The 11326-nt window shown below is 40.4% G+C and overlaps 1 long non-coding RNA gene across 1 annotated transcript; it reads left to right on the top strand.

Moving 5' to 3' along the window:
* Positions 1 to 3054: 3054 nt before the first annotated feature.
* LOC149741360 (uncharacterized) lies at positions 3055 to 11067 on the top strand. The gene is made up of 2 exons (XR_016384418.1): positions 3055 to 3876; positions 6097 to 11067. It is a non-coding gene; the product is annotated as an uncharacterized LOC149741360 (long non-coding RNA).
* Positions 11068 to 11326: the final 259 nt, after the last annotated feature.

Below are 11326 nucleotides of genomic sequence, written 5' to 3'. Positions count from 1 at the left end.
CTGCGGCGACCTGTTCTAATTGATTTAAAGCCAAGCAGGTCAAACCTATAAACGGACATTTCGACGGCGTCGCCTTTTGAGACTTTGCCCCAATTCCTATAGCTCAGCTCCCGTCTATTCTATACCGACTTACTCAGCATAATCGAGGCTCAGGAAACCCGGGTCGCGTGGGTTCAGCATGGGTGATTGGACGAGCTACGTCACCACGCCTACCGGTTGTGTACGTTGTTAGTCCTGCCACATCTGTTAAGCGACCGTTGAAGCTGAAAATGTAAATAAATCGCACCAATTCGAGACCCCGACTCGCGATTCCAGAAGTGATAAGAGTCGCACTTGAGACCGAGTCCAAAGAGCCGGTTTCGGACGTTTTCGAAGTCGGCTAAAACAACAGCTGATCGTATAGAGATTGCCGCAACAACTAGGTCACACGCACACTTTTTTATTTGCGCGGCTTCATATAAAATGCAACGCTGGCGTAGGTTTAATTTCTACCACGGGTCACGTAATATAAAACCACCAAGACTAAAAATTCAAGTAAAATCCCCTCTGATGTAGACGGACGAAAAACCGCGTTAAAATGTCGCGTTAAATTGAACACATTCGCCCAAAGTGGTTCACACACTACTTGATTGAAATTCGAGGGCAAAATTCGTGGCGTCATTTTGCAGGGAGCGAAAAGTAGAGCATGCCATGAACGTTTTTTTAAAACCCTGGTTTTAATTATTATCAATTTCCGCTAGACTCTGCTACAAATACGGCGCTATGGGTTTATGCTTTATCGGTTTGTGTACTTTGTACTAGTTTGTTATTACATTTTGCAGAATATACCAACCTCACCAAATAAAACCCAATTTTGTAAAAAAAAATACCGAATTCATCAGCACTTTTTCAATGTTATTTCATGTGTTTTTATTTCTTTACTACACAAACAATTTGGTGGAATTAAAAAGGCGATTTTGGGAGCCTGAGCCACAAGGGCTTAAAGCAGTTATAGGGGGCTAAGTGGTCAGTATTGTCACGCCGCCACACTTTTGTTTATGCTAAGCCGGCTGAGCAGCGCCTGGTACCGTTACAAGTTGAAAGATTAGACTTTTTCCGTTAACTTTGCAGCCCTACACGCTTGGCTGCCAACAGCCCTTTAAAGATGTTTTAAATGTAATTAGTTAAATCGGATCAGCTGGGCGAGTTTCCGGCCTTGCAGACTTATAACCAGTAGCATCATCAGCAGACCCCTCGTTTTTTGTCGGCTATTTTACCCAGTCAGGTACTCGAGTCTATAATAATAATAAGCTGCCCTAAAAGGCACCAATTACATTTGACCGTAAAAATGTACTTTTTGTTGCTTTTTGATCACAAAACCGATAACCCTTACCGGTGCCCTCGCCGGTTTTTATGAAATATTCGTCGTTTCTATTTTGGGGTCGTTTTCAAGCTATTTCCTGCTCAGTAAGCGTTCTTAGCAAAACCGGCGACTGCCATTAAAACAAAGTCGCCATTTATCCCGTCTGAAATGCACCAGAACCTAAATTAGGAAAATTCTGCGTACAAAACACCAAAAGGATACAGTGAATTTTGTGAATGCGGGTCCCAGCAAAGCGGTGAAAATTGACCACAACATGAAAGGAAAGGTGCAATGATCGGTCATTTCCCTAAGTGGTAAAGCCATCAATCACACAACAAGACAGCAGACCATTCAACTTTCACAGCACAGTAAACGCAGTTCAAATGCAATGTTTCTCACACACAGACAAACACGTAATTTTACCATATATTTGCTACGCCACTTTTATATCTGTTTACACCGTCGAATATAACGTCCTTGAGTATTTATTCTTAGATGAGGCAGTTTGGGCCGTTCAAACACAAACACATTTGAGTAGGAAAAAATATATGCACAAGTGTATTTATACGTAAAAGTTTTACAATTAAACATAAATAAATGCCCAAAGTGGCGTCGTTTATCCACAGAAACACCGAAAAATAAAATATAGTAGGGTGGGGTAAGATGGGACACCTTCAGCAGTTCGTATACAAATATTCTGATCGCTTTAAACAATTAACAACGGTCTATGGGAGTCGTGAGGATATGGTTTAATAATGCGTTGAATGTTCTTTGTTTACTATCAAATTGGAAAAGAAAATAGATTAAAAAAGTGTCCCATCTTCCCCCACCCTACTATGTTTAAATAATGGTTTATCATTTTTAGTTTATCCGACAAAACCAAACATATTTCGCCCCACTTGGTTCAAACACACAACCTATTCACTTCACTAAAGGTTCTGTTTTTGGTTACCAGGGTGTATTTATTTAGTAAGCAATCGGACGATTACAAGCAGTTCGTTTAAGCTCAAAACATTCGAAACTCTGAAAACTCCTAGCCCCCACATTCCTGTACGGTGGCGCAATACTGGTGCATTTTTCGGGGTATGTTACGAAGAGGCTTGACTAATGGAACAGGCTTTAAATTGACGTCAAGCTTTAGATAGGGATCGCAAAACAGGTGTCGGATACAAAAAGGGTTCCTATTAACGTGTTTTGGTTCTATATTTACCCCTGTGTGCGTGGGGCATATAGTACGCCATTTAAATGGCAGAGGTACCACGAATATAATGTTAAAATGGGGTATGCGGACTAAAAACGACCGGACTGTGTTTTCTTTATCAGTTTGAACCGTTTTTGTTACATTCAAAATAACCTGGCTTGTGGTATAGTACTTGGGGTTAAGATGGGATACAGTTAACAACTAAAACCCATGTTTCCTGATCGAGGTTTTAACAATTAACAATGCTATTACAGAGTCACGGAGCAACGGTTATATAATTCGGTAAATATTCTCTATTTACTATACAAAATGGAACGATAAAAGAGAATAAAAAACGTTACATCTTACCCCACCTTATACCATACAAAATGAAAGAAAGCAAGGTGATTCACCATTCGCGTATAATAGTTCCTTTTCTATGCAGTTCCTGTTTCCATAGCGAGAACAAGCACTGTATAGTTGCTGCGACGCTTACATTAAATTGCCCATATCGGGACCTTATACAGCTGTTTCAATAACACAGAGAGCCCGTGTAAGGGAGAGGCGAGGTAATCATACATCTCGGCACTTGAAAGCATAATCAAGGATTTGTTCGCACTGTATAGTCGGATGTAGTAATAGGGTCGTACGTGGGCGGGATATTTATTACGGCGCTTTTGTTAGTCGGTTGCCTGGCTGCTGAGTAATACCCGGGACTCAAGTGGCATCGGCCCGTGTCCGTCCAAAACAAATTTCGCTTCGACTGTTTTGGTTACATGGCGAGCGACGGGTTTTAAAATACGGGCCGGACAAAAAGTAACGGTAGCAGAATTTCCAGAAGCCCTTGCGTGCGAGACTTTTGCGCTCAGTTCTCGCATACCGTTGAAATAATTGCTTCTGCCTTGACAGGTTGGTGTCTCCGTTATTTGAGCCCTAATTCGTAACCTACTGTGGCTGTTGGTCCTGATACGATGTCGTTGTATGTAGGGATGCATCGGATGTATCAAAGCGCGCTGGCAAAGTCAACCTGATTAACTCTGGTGTCGGCTTTCCAATAATTATCGGGCAATTAGTAAATTGGGATTTTCCGGCGGGAATTTGAGCCGAACCAATTACAAAATGCACACGATGAAAGATCATGAGGCAACGAGAAAGATACAAAAGACCGATGGCCCCGTTTTAATCAGTCGTCCACTTCTCGTATCATTCTCTTGCGTGTTCGGTTGCCCCAAACTGCTACATTTGACGTACGCAATCTCTGCGCTAACCTTCCCAACGGAAGCAGTCGAGATGGATCGGCTCGGCGCCTCAACTGAGTGGAGAGTGTCAGGCGAATAAAACTTGCCTGGGTCAGGTGAGCTCCTTGACCCCTACTTTGCAAAGGGCGTTGATTAGAACTTGTTTCGTGTTAATTTCCTTGCGAGTTTGGTGCCGCGTCAGCTGTTGCTTTTGTTTTTGGCAAGCGGGGGCTCTTCTGTGCGATTTAAACTGCTAGGGCGATCGCCTACCGGTGTTTATATGAGGAAAGGCTTATCTTTGCGCCATTGGTTGCATAAGAAAAAGAGGTTGACACAATAAACAATCCTTCTGCAGCACGGCGCGATTTTCTGCATTATCCACTCGGCGGAAAAGTTTTCTGCGGGTGAAATGTGGATTTAACAATCACGGCTTTGCGTAAACTTGGTGCAGTAAAGTTTAAAAGGTGGCGGTTTTGTTTGGGTTCAATTTGGTGGCAAAACAACGTCAGAAATGACTCTGTATTTAGGTCGATTCAGCAGAACAACTTTGGCGCTCACTAGGTGTCGCGGTAGGACAAGCGGCGTAAGCAGACATACGTGACCGGTTGGCATGCATTAGTAATGCGGTGGGGGGTAACTTTGGGGGCAAGAATGCAAAACATGTGGTTGAAACGCAAGCGGCCGTTAAAAATACTGTCGGGAACGATTACTCTCTGTAAAGTCGGCGTCGCCGCTGTGTGAGAAATGCATGGAGCATGAGGTGAGTAATATACACTGAGGAACTGAAACCGCCCAAGGAGCCATGGACAAAGCGAGAGCTGCAGCAGGCCTTGAAGGTTTAGTTGAATGTAGCAAGCCGAAAAGGAAACCGGCTGTAGGGCACACATCTGTCAGCAGTGTCGGCTTCGTTCGCCTGCTGCGCCGTGTTTCTACTGTTATATTGCGAGTTAGTCCACCGTGGGAGCGTAGCTTTCATGCAAACCGGTGACATTGTTAAAATCGATTAGCTGGAATTGCATTTGGTCTGCACCTGGTCTCGGCTGACCGGCAAGCAACACCTCACGCCGTTTCCGTTACAAGCGTCCAGTGTAAACCAACGCAGCGCTAATGTTATGCAATCTCTGTGTCAAACCGAGACCCGAAAACGTTCCCAGGATTTTGAACAATGCGTTGGCCATCGCCGAGGCAATGACATACTGCCGAAAACTGCCTCTAACCGGATTCAGTTAGTTGACAAGCCAGCAGAAAAAAATCGGGTTTTGTTTCGGTTCCGGTATTTTTGTCTCCATTTTTATGGGGCGTGACATCGTTAGACGCAAATGTTGTAGCAAATACTTCTATGTTGTAAATTGCAATCACATGTAAATCCTTAACTTGTCCTAGGCGACCCTTTTTATCATACATACATTATAGCCTAGTGGCCACTTTTTAAAATAAATATCAAAATGTACGAAAATTATTCGACAGTTAAATGTATATAAATAAAATCTCCAGTAAGTGCTTCAAAGGGGCATACATTTTTTTACCGTTTTAGACTCAACATTAAATTCAGAACCCATGATGTATTCCGGAAGATTAGATACAGCTAACTAACATACTCCCATTATTAAACCAACACCAAGAAAGTGAATCACATACGATGATGGAATACATTAAAATTTAACCAGGGCTAAAATAAGAATATTTATATACATAAGCGTTGTATAAGAACTTCAAAACGCTTCTGCAGTTTTTAGTTTCCGCATATATTAAACAAAGTTACATAATGCTAATTCAAAGTTGCAACCAAAACCGAGGTATTCATACAAAATACAATATTTCAAATAAAGCACATTGAAGTATACCGTTTTACCCCACAGCATAAAGAGGGCTGTGGGGTAAAATGGGATACCGTTAACACGTTAACCCAATGTTTCCTGATCGTGTTTTCAATATTTAACAACGCTTTTTGAAGTTGTGTTGATATACAGTTACATACCTCTGTAAATACTCCTTGTTTTCCACCAAATGAAAGGACAAAAGATAATAAAAACATGACCCATCTTACCCCATCCTAATTAAAATCTAAAGAACGCTTAAAAACCATGCTAATTCCAACTAAATACGGATACCGGTTTAATGTTATTACCGTACGCAAAGGCGGACCAAGAACTGTAGTGTTTTGTAACAATTGATTTGCATATATTACACAGAACCACTTAGCCGTACTGGTAATTCGACTTTCAGTTTAGTGAGTAACTACTCGAGCTTTAGTCCAGCATACGTTGCTGCGGAGTTTCTCTACGAAGTTAAACGACAACTGCCACGAGTGATGTAACATTGCGGTGTTGTTTCAGATTTCGGACGACAAAAACATTTTTCAAACTTGACACTGCCGAATTCGATACAAAAAGAGAATAACTGATTAGGAAACTACTGTGGGGTAAGATGGATACCGTTAGCACAAAGCATTCCACGCTCTTAAGAATCTTGTTTACTACCAAATGGAACGAAAAGAAAAGGAAAACATGGACCATCTGACCCCAAACTAACATATACAAATTAGAAATTGTGTTTTGGGTCGATATTAAAATACCCTATATTGTAAGTTCTCATATGAAATTATAATATTTGTTAATTTTAAAGATTTTTTCTTGCTATTTATTAATTTTTACAAAAAAATCAATATTTAAAAAACGGACACAAAATTTTGCCATAAGGTTAAAACTTCGTTTTGCTTTTTATTGGAACAAGTTAACCATATGGAACTGTTAGGTCTTTACAAGTCTCATATTCCTGACGACGGCAACTCATGACAGCTATTTCCCTGACGTATCGACACTGTAGTACCCAGTTCTTCGTAAAATAGACTGCCCGGTTTACTAGAACTCGTCACTTAATATTTGAGTTATTTTGCAACCATGCAGCAAAGCTGTGTTGCAGTTTAAAAGTGTGGTACAATAAATGTAGGGTGGCAAATAAGTAAAGTAAAAAAAGTTTTCTTACAACCTGTTTATATTAGGTTGGGGTAAGACGGTACATTTTTATTTTTATTTCTGTCCCAATTGATAGTAAACAAAGAACATTTACATATTTATATAACCGCAGTCCCGTAACTGCAAAAATAGTGTTGTTAACTGTAAAAAAACAGATTTTAAGCGCAAACGGTGTCCCATCTTACCTCACAGTGCTTAATGTTTAAATCGCGTTTAAACTAAAATTGGTGCCATAATAGTAAACCAGTGCATTCGGATTGGCAGAGTAATAATTACAAACAAACATGCTAAAACCAAAACACGTTGGTAACATCCATTCATTACAGGAATCGAGGAAATGCAAATGCGTTATACTTCCCACGGTAAAAGCTCGCATGGTCATTTGAGGTCGCCGGTATGCCACGACCTTTGACATATATACCCACACTGCAGCGGAGCACACTCAAATGCCCTATATAAAATTAATATACGAAAAAGACACTGCAAAAAAACGATACGTCAATTTCTCGTAAGTGCTCTGTTATAGCTGTCGGGTCGTAACGTTAGAACCGACAAGAACAAAAAGCGCCTTTGAAACAAGTCGATATCATTACTTATAAATCGTTCTCAACGCGAGGTGTTATTGTGTCTACTGTGGTGCAAAGTAGTTACTTTTGTGTAGGGCCCATTAGCGTGATTAAGTTACTAGGCGTATCTCTGTATTCATTTACGCTGTCCACCCCATTATCATGACCAGGTAATGTATATCAACAAGACTGACCACCACTCGATCGCCACTTCCAGAGGGACACAACACTAACGTAACCTAGATCATACGGCCTTAACAAATTGACCACAAATGGCTTTGAGAAAAAGGCGAATCAACAGACAATAGCGTAAACGAAATACAGAAAATTTTGAGAAAATTTTGCATCAAATTGTATAATCTTATAAAAAATATTTACGTTTATTAACTATTTTTTAGCTTACTATAAATTAAATAATATATGGCTTAAAATATTAAACACATTACTTACATAAGTTAAGTTATTTCTTCCGAGTTTTGTTTCAAAACTTGTTTTCTCTGTAAATAAAATGAGGTAGAAGAGAATGACAAAGGTTTAAAACACGATCACGATATTTGGATATTGATATTGATAGACTCTTTTGCATTTTACTGATTTTTAAATTTATAAAATATACAATTATTTAGTAGGTTACAGGATACACCCTGTACTTATAAGTATTTAGGAAGCTCAACAGTAGGCCTATATTTGTGTACGCCTTGCGATTTAAAAGATTAGGAATTAAGGTTCTTGTTATGTGGCAGACGTTGTGTTATGGTGTAAATAATCTCATCATAACGGAATGTCGGTCAGAACCCTAAAACTCATCGCTCACAACGAATCACGTTGGACGTGGTCAAGATAGCGAGTTAATTGTTTAAAGGGCCTCCATACGAGTGAAAAACAGACACTGGTGATAACAAGCATATTAAATATCTAAGTGCTGATGGAATCGCTGACCGAAATAAAGATGAATCGGTTTCAAAGCTTTGGGTTCGACTGGAGATATATAGAGGGTATAAATTTGCGTATATGCTGAGTTGCGATCATTTAACGCTAACCGGTCTAGATGGCTTGTTAGTTTGTATTTACAAAACATTAGAAAAAATGCGTGTATAAGTGGCTAGATAGACGATGTAACGGCACACGGGCGTTATTGTACGCAGATTCAATTCGCCGCTTTTTGCGACAGGTAATTTGAGCTTATAGAATAGATTGGCTGACTATGGACAAAAAAGATGTCGAATTCGTAACTGGGACGAAGTGGGGTGTCTGTTGTTCTTTTCGGGGCCGACGTTTTGTTCTTTGGCAGCGGCAAATTTCACACAAAACCCGGCAGTGGAAAGTTACATTTAAAGCTACCACGTTGATGAATAAGACTGATTGAGAAAAGGATAATGCCTCATTATTTTTCGTCACTTTACACCCTTTTATCCGTAAAGTGTTCCTTTTGTTCAAAAAGGGCGGAAAACAGAAAACTATTCGCGGGTATCAGTTTACACCGCTACTGTTCACACGAGTTTAGGAAAACCGTAAACTTGGTAATGTTGCTACAAATAACGCGAGCAAAAAAATAAACCCGAAATGTATAATACGACAACTGTAAACGCAGTAAATAATACGAATTGCAAAAAGAATACCCAATGTTATAGAAAGCCCTTGGCAAATGGTTGTTAAAATATAGCAGGATGGGGAAAGATGGACACATTTTCACTCTATTTTCTCATCCCATTTGGTAGTAAACAAAAAACATTCAAAGAATTATATAACCGTATCCTTACGACTCCAATAAACCGTTATTAATTGTTCAAAACACGATCAGACTGTTTGGACAATATGGTGTGTCCCATCTTCCCCCAGCCTGCTATATATATAACATGTTTAAAGCTTGCTTTGTCATTGTGCCAAAGGGATTTGAATGCATATAGAAGATTGTAAATATACATTTCGTCTATGTATATAGTTTATGATGTATTCTTCTATATTTGCATAACCTTTGCAGAGTTTTTCTGTTTATGTTATTGCATTGGCTTACTCTTAGCAAAAAGCTATTAAGAAGTTTTAATGGTAAACCTACAGTCTATGTTTCTATAACTTGGTTTTTACTTACAATGTAAATATTTAGCCGGCTCAAGAACATTGGAACCCGGGAGAGTGAAATAAAAACTGTTTTCAAATTGCGACAAACGTAGCATAAGTTACGTCATGTTAAAAAAATGCGCATAGGGTAGGAACTAATCGTGTATGTCGCAATCTCTATTAATGATTGCTGCAGAATTGCGTCATCTTATACTCCAATGTACTGCAAGTTGAATTGCATTTAATTCTGAACAACATACTAACCTATCGTAATCAGGTTTGACAAACAGAATGTCACTGCCAAAACAACAGGCGCCGTTGTAAAAGTAAGTTAATGATTGTTACATTAAGAATGCTATCGCTCTAAGCAGGTAAGGGCCTGTAACAGCTTGGGTGCTGTCGCATTTTCGTAAGTGTTTGCATAGTTCTGCAGAAAAGCAAGTGATGTTTTAAAAATAGGGCTCGAGTTACCCTGTTTCTGTGTACCAGCTTAAGTAATAGTAAAGCTACTGTTACAACGGGGCAACAATAGATTTCCCTTTTCCCGCCATGCGATTAAGCAAACATGAAACAATGAAAGTCGGGAAACATACGATATTTACACACGTAACCACTGCCACACTGCCTGGTCCGGATTTAAATGCATGAACGGCTGTAGAATGTAGTTTCCTACTATTGAAAACGCCCTGCAATCGGAAATTCGAACACCAGAGTTCGCTGTGGCACTGCTGATTAGTATTAAGTGTTGAAATAGGAAAACAAATTCCTAACATTTCTGGAAAGTGAGTTTAAAGCGAGCGAGATGTGTTTTCTAGTCCCGTTTCGGCTTCCCGGCAGGCGAAACGTAGGGGCCAAGCTAGCATGAACTTGAATACGGAATATTAAGTGTCACAACAACACCTGCGCTACAAGACGGGTGGCCCATGGTGGGAGAAACGGTTTTGGGGCTACAGTATATGTCGAACGTGCTCAACTTGTATTTTGTCGAGTATAAAGTAGACACACTTAACTTTGCTTGGCCACAGTGTCAACATGCAAATATTTCCCAGCTTTGCGAGCCTGTGTCGACCTCTGCTTATTATATCTTACGAGTATAGTGGCACCTGGTAAACAAAACGGCCAGGGTGTAACAACAACCGTCAAGAAACCGTTCCCGCGCCGGCTCTACGGTGTTGTTTTTTTGTGGAGCCAAACGGTTTTCTCCGCCCTCGAGCATGAATAGAAGCGCACAATTCATCGCTTATCTCAGTGCCGTACGTTAAGACGGCCAGTGAAAAGCGGATAAAGGATACCGGCTCGAAACAAGGACGTCGTTCCCATTGTCCCCGTCAAAATAAGAAGTTTAAATGGCCGGCTCTCGTCCGTTGGATAGCGAACAAGGAATCGAAATGGCGCGCAACTTCCAGGATTCTTCTCACGAGCAGGCGTAAACAAATGCGATACAAACTGTTATGTAACTGAAGGAAGTTCCGTAGTAAACACGATAAAATTAAATGGCTTCTCAATTTAAAACGGACGGGTACAATCACACACACACACACACCAATTGGATAGTGTTTGCCGTTCATATACGCACTAATATGTCGATCAGTACAGTACAACTGGCTGTCAAATGAACAGATTTCCCCAATTGTGTTTTGGTTTGTTTTAAATATATATTGTTTAAGTGCCATGCGTAAGCAATACAGAACAGTTCGCATTCACTCGATTATGCCAGCGTCTTTACATTCAGTGGGTACCTGGAACTACTGGAGCAATGCTGCTCGCAATGATTGGCTTGTGGCCTAGGCTCGGAGTGGCGGGAAAATAAGGCGTCCTTATCCGGATGAGACGACATCGGATGTCGTGCTCTAGCGGCTCGGGTTACCCACGCAGATGCGTGTATAATAGCTTTGTAGTAGAAGACCTTATGGCGAACGAACCGAAATTCTGCGCACGCTTAACGGTTTGGGACAATACCTACGCAA

The sequence above is a fragment of the Ciona robusta genome, chromosome 1 (genome assembly GCF_009617815.1).
Source record: "Ciona robusta chromosome 1, ASM961781v2".
Classification (NCBI taxonomy): Eukaryota; Metazoa; Chordata; class Ascidiacea; order Phlebobranchia; family Cionidae; genus Ciona; species Ciona robusta.
The sequence above is the reverse complement of the archived record's forward strand: the minus strand, read 5'-3'. Positions and strand labels throughout refer to the sequence as shown.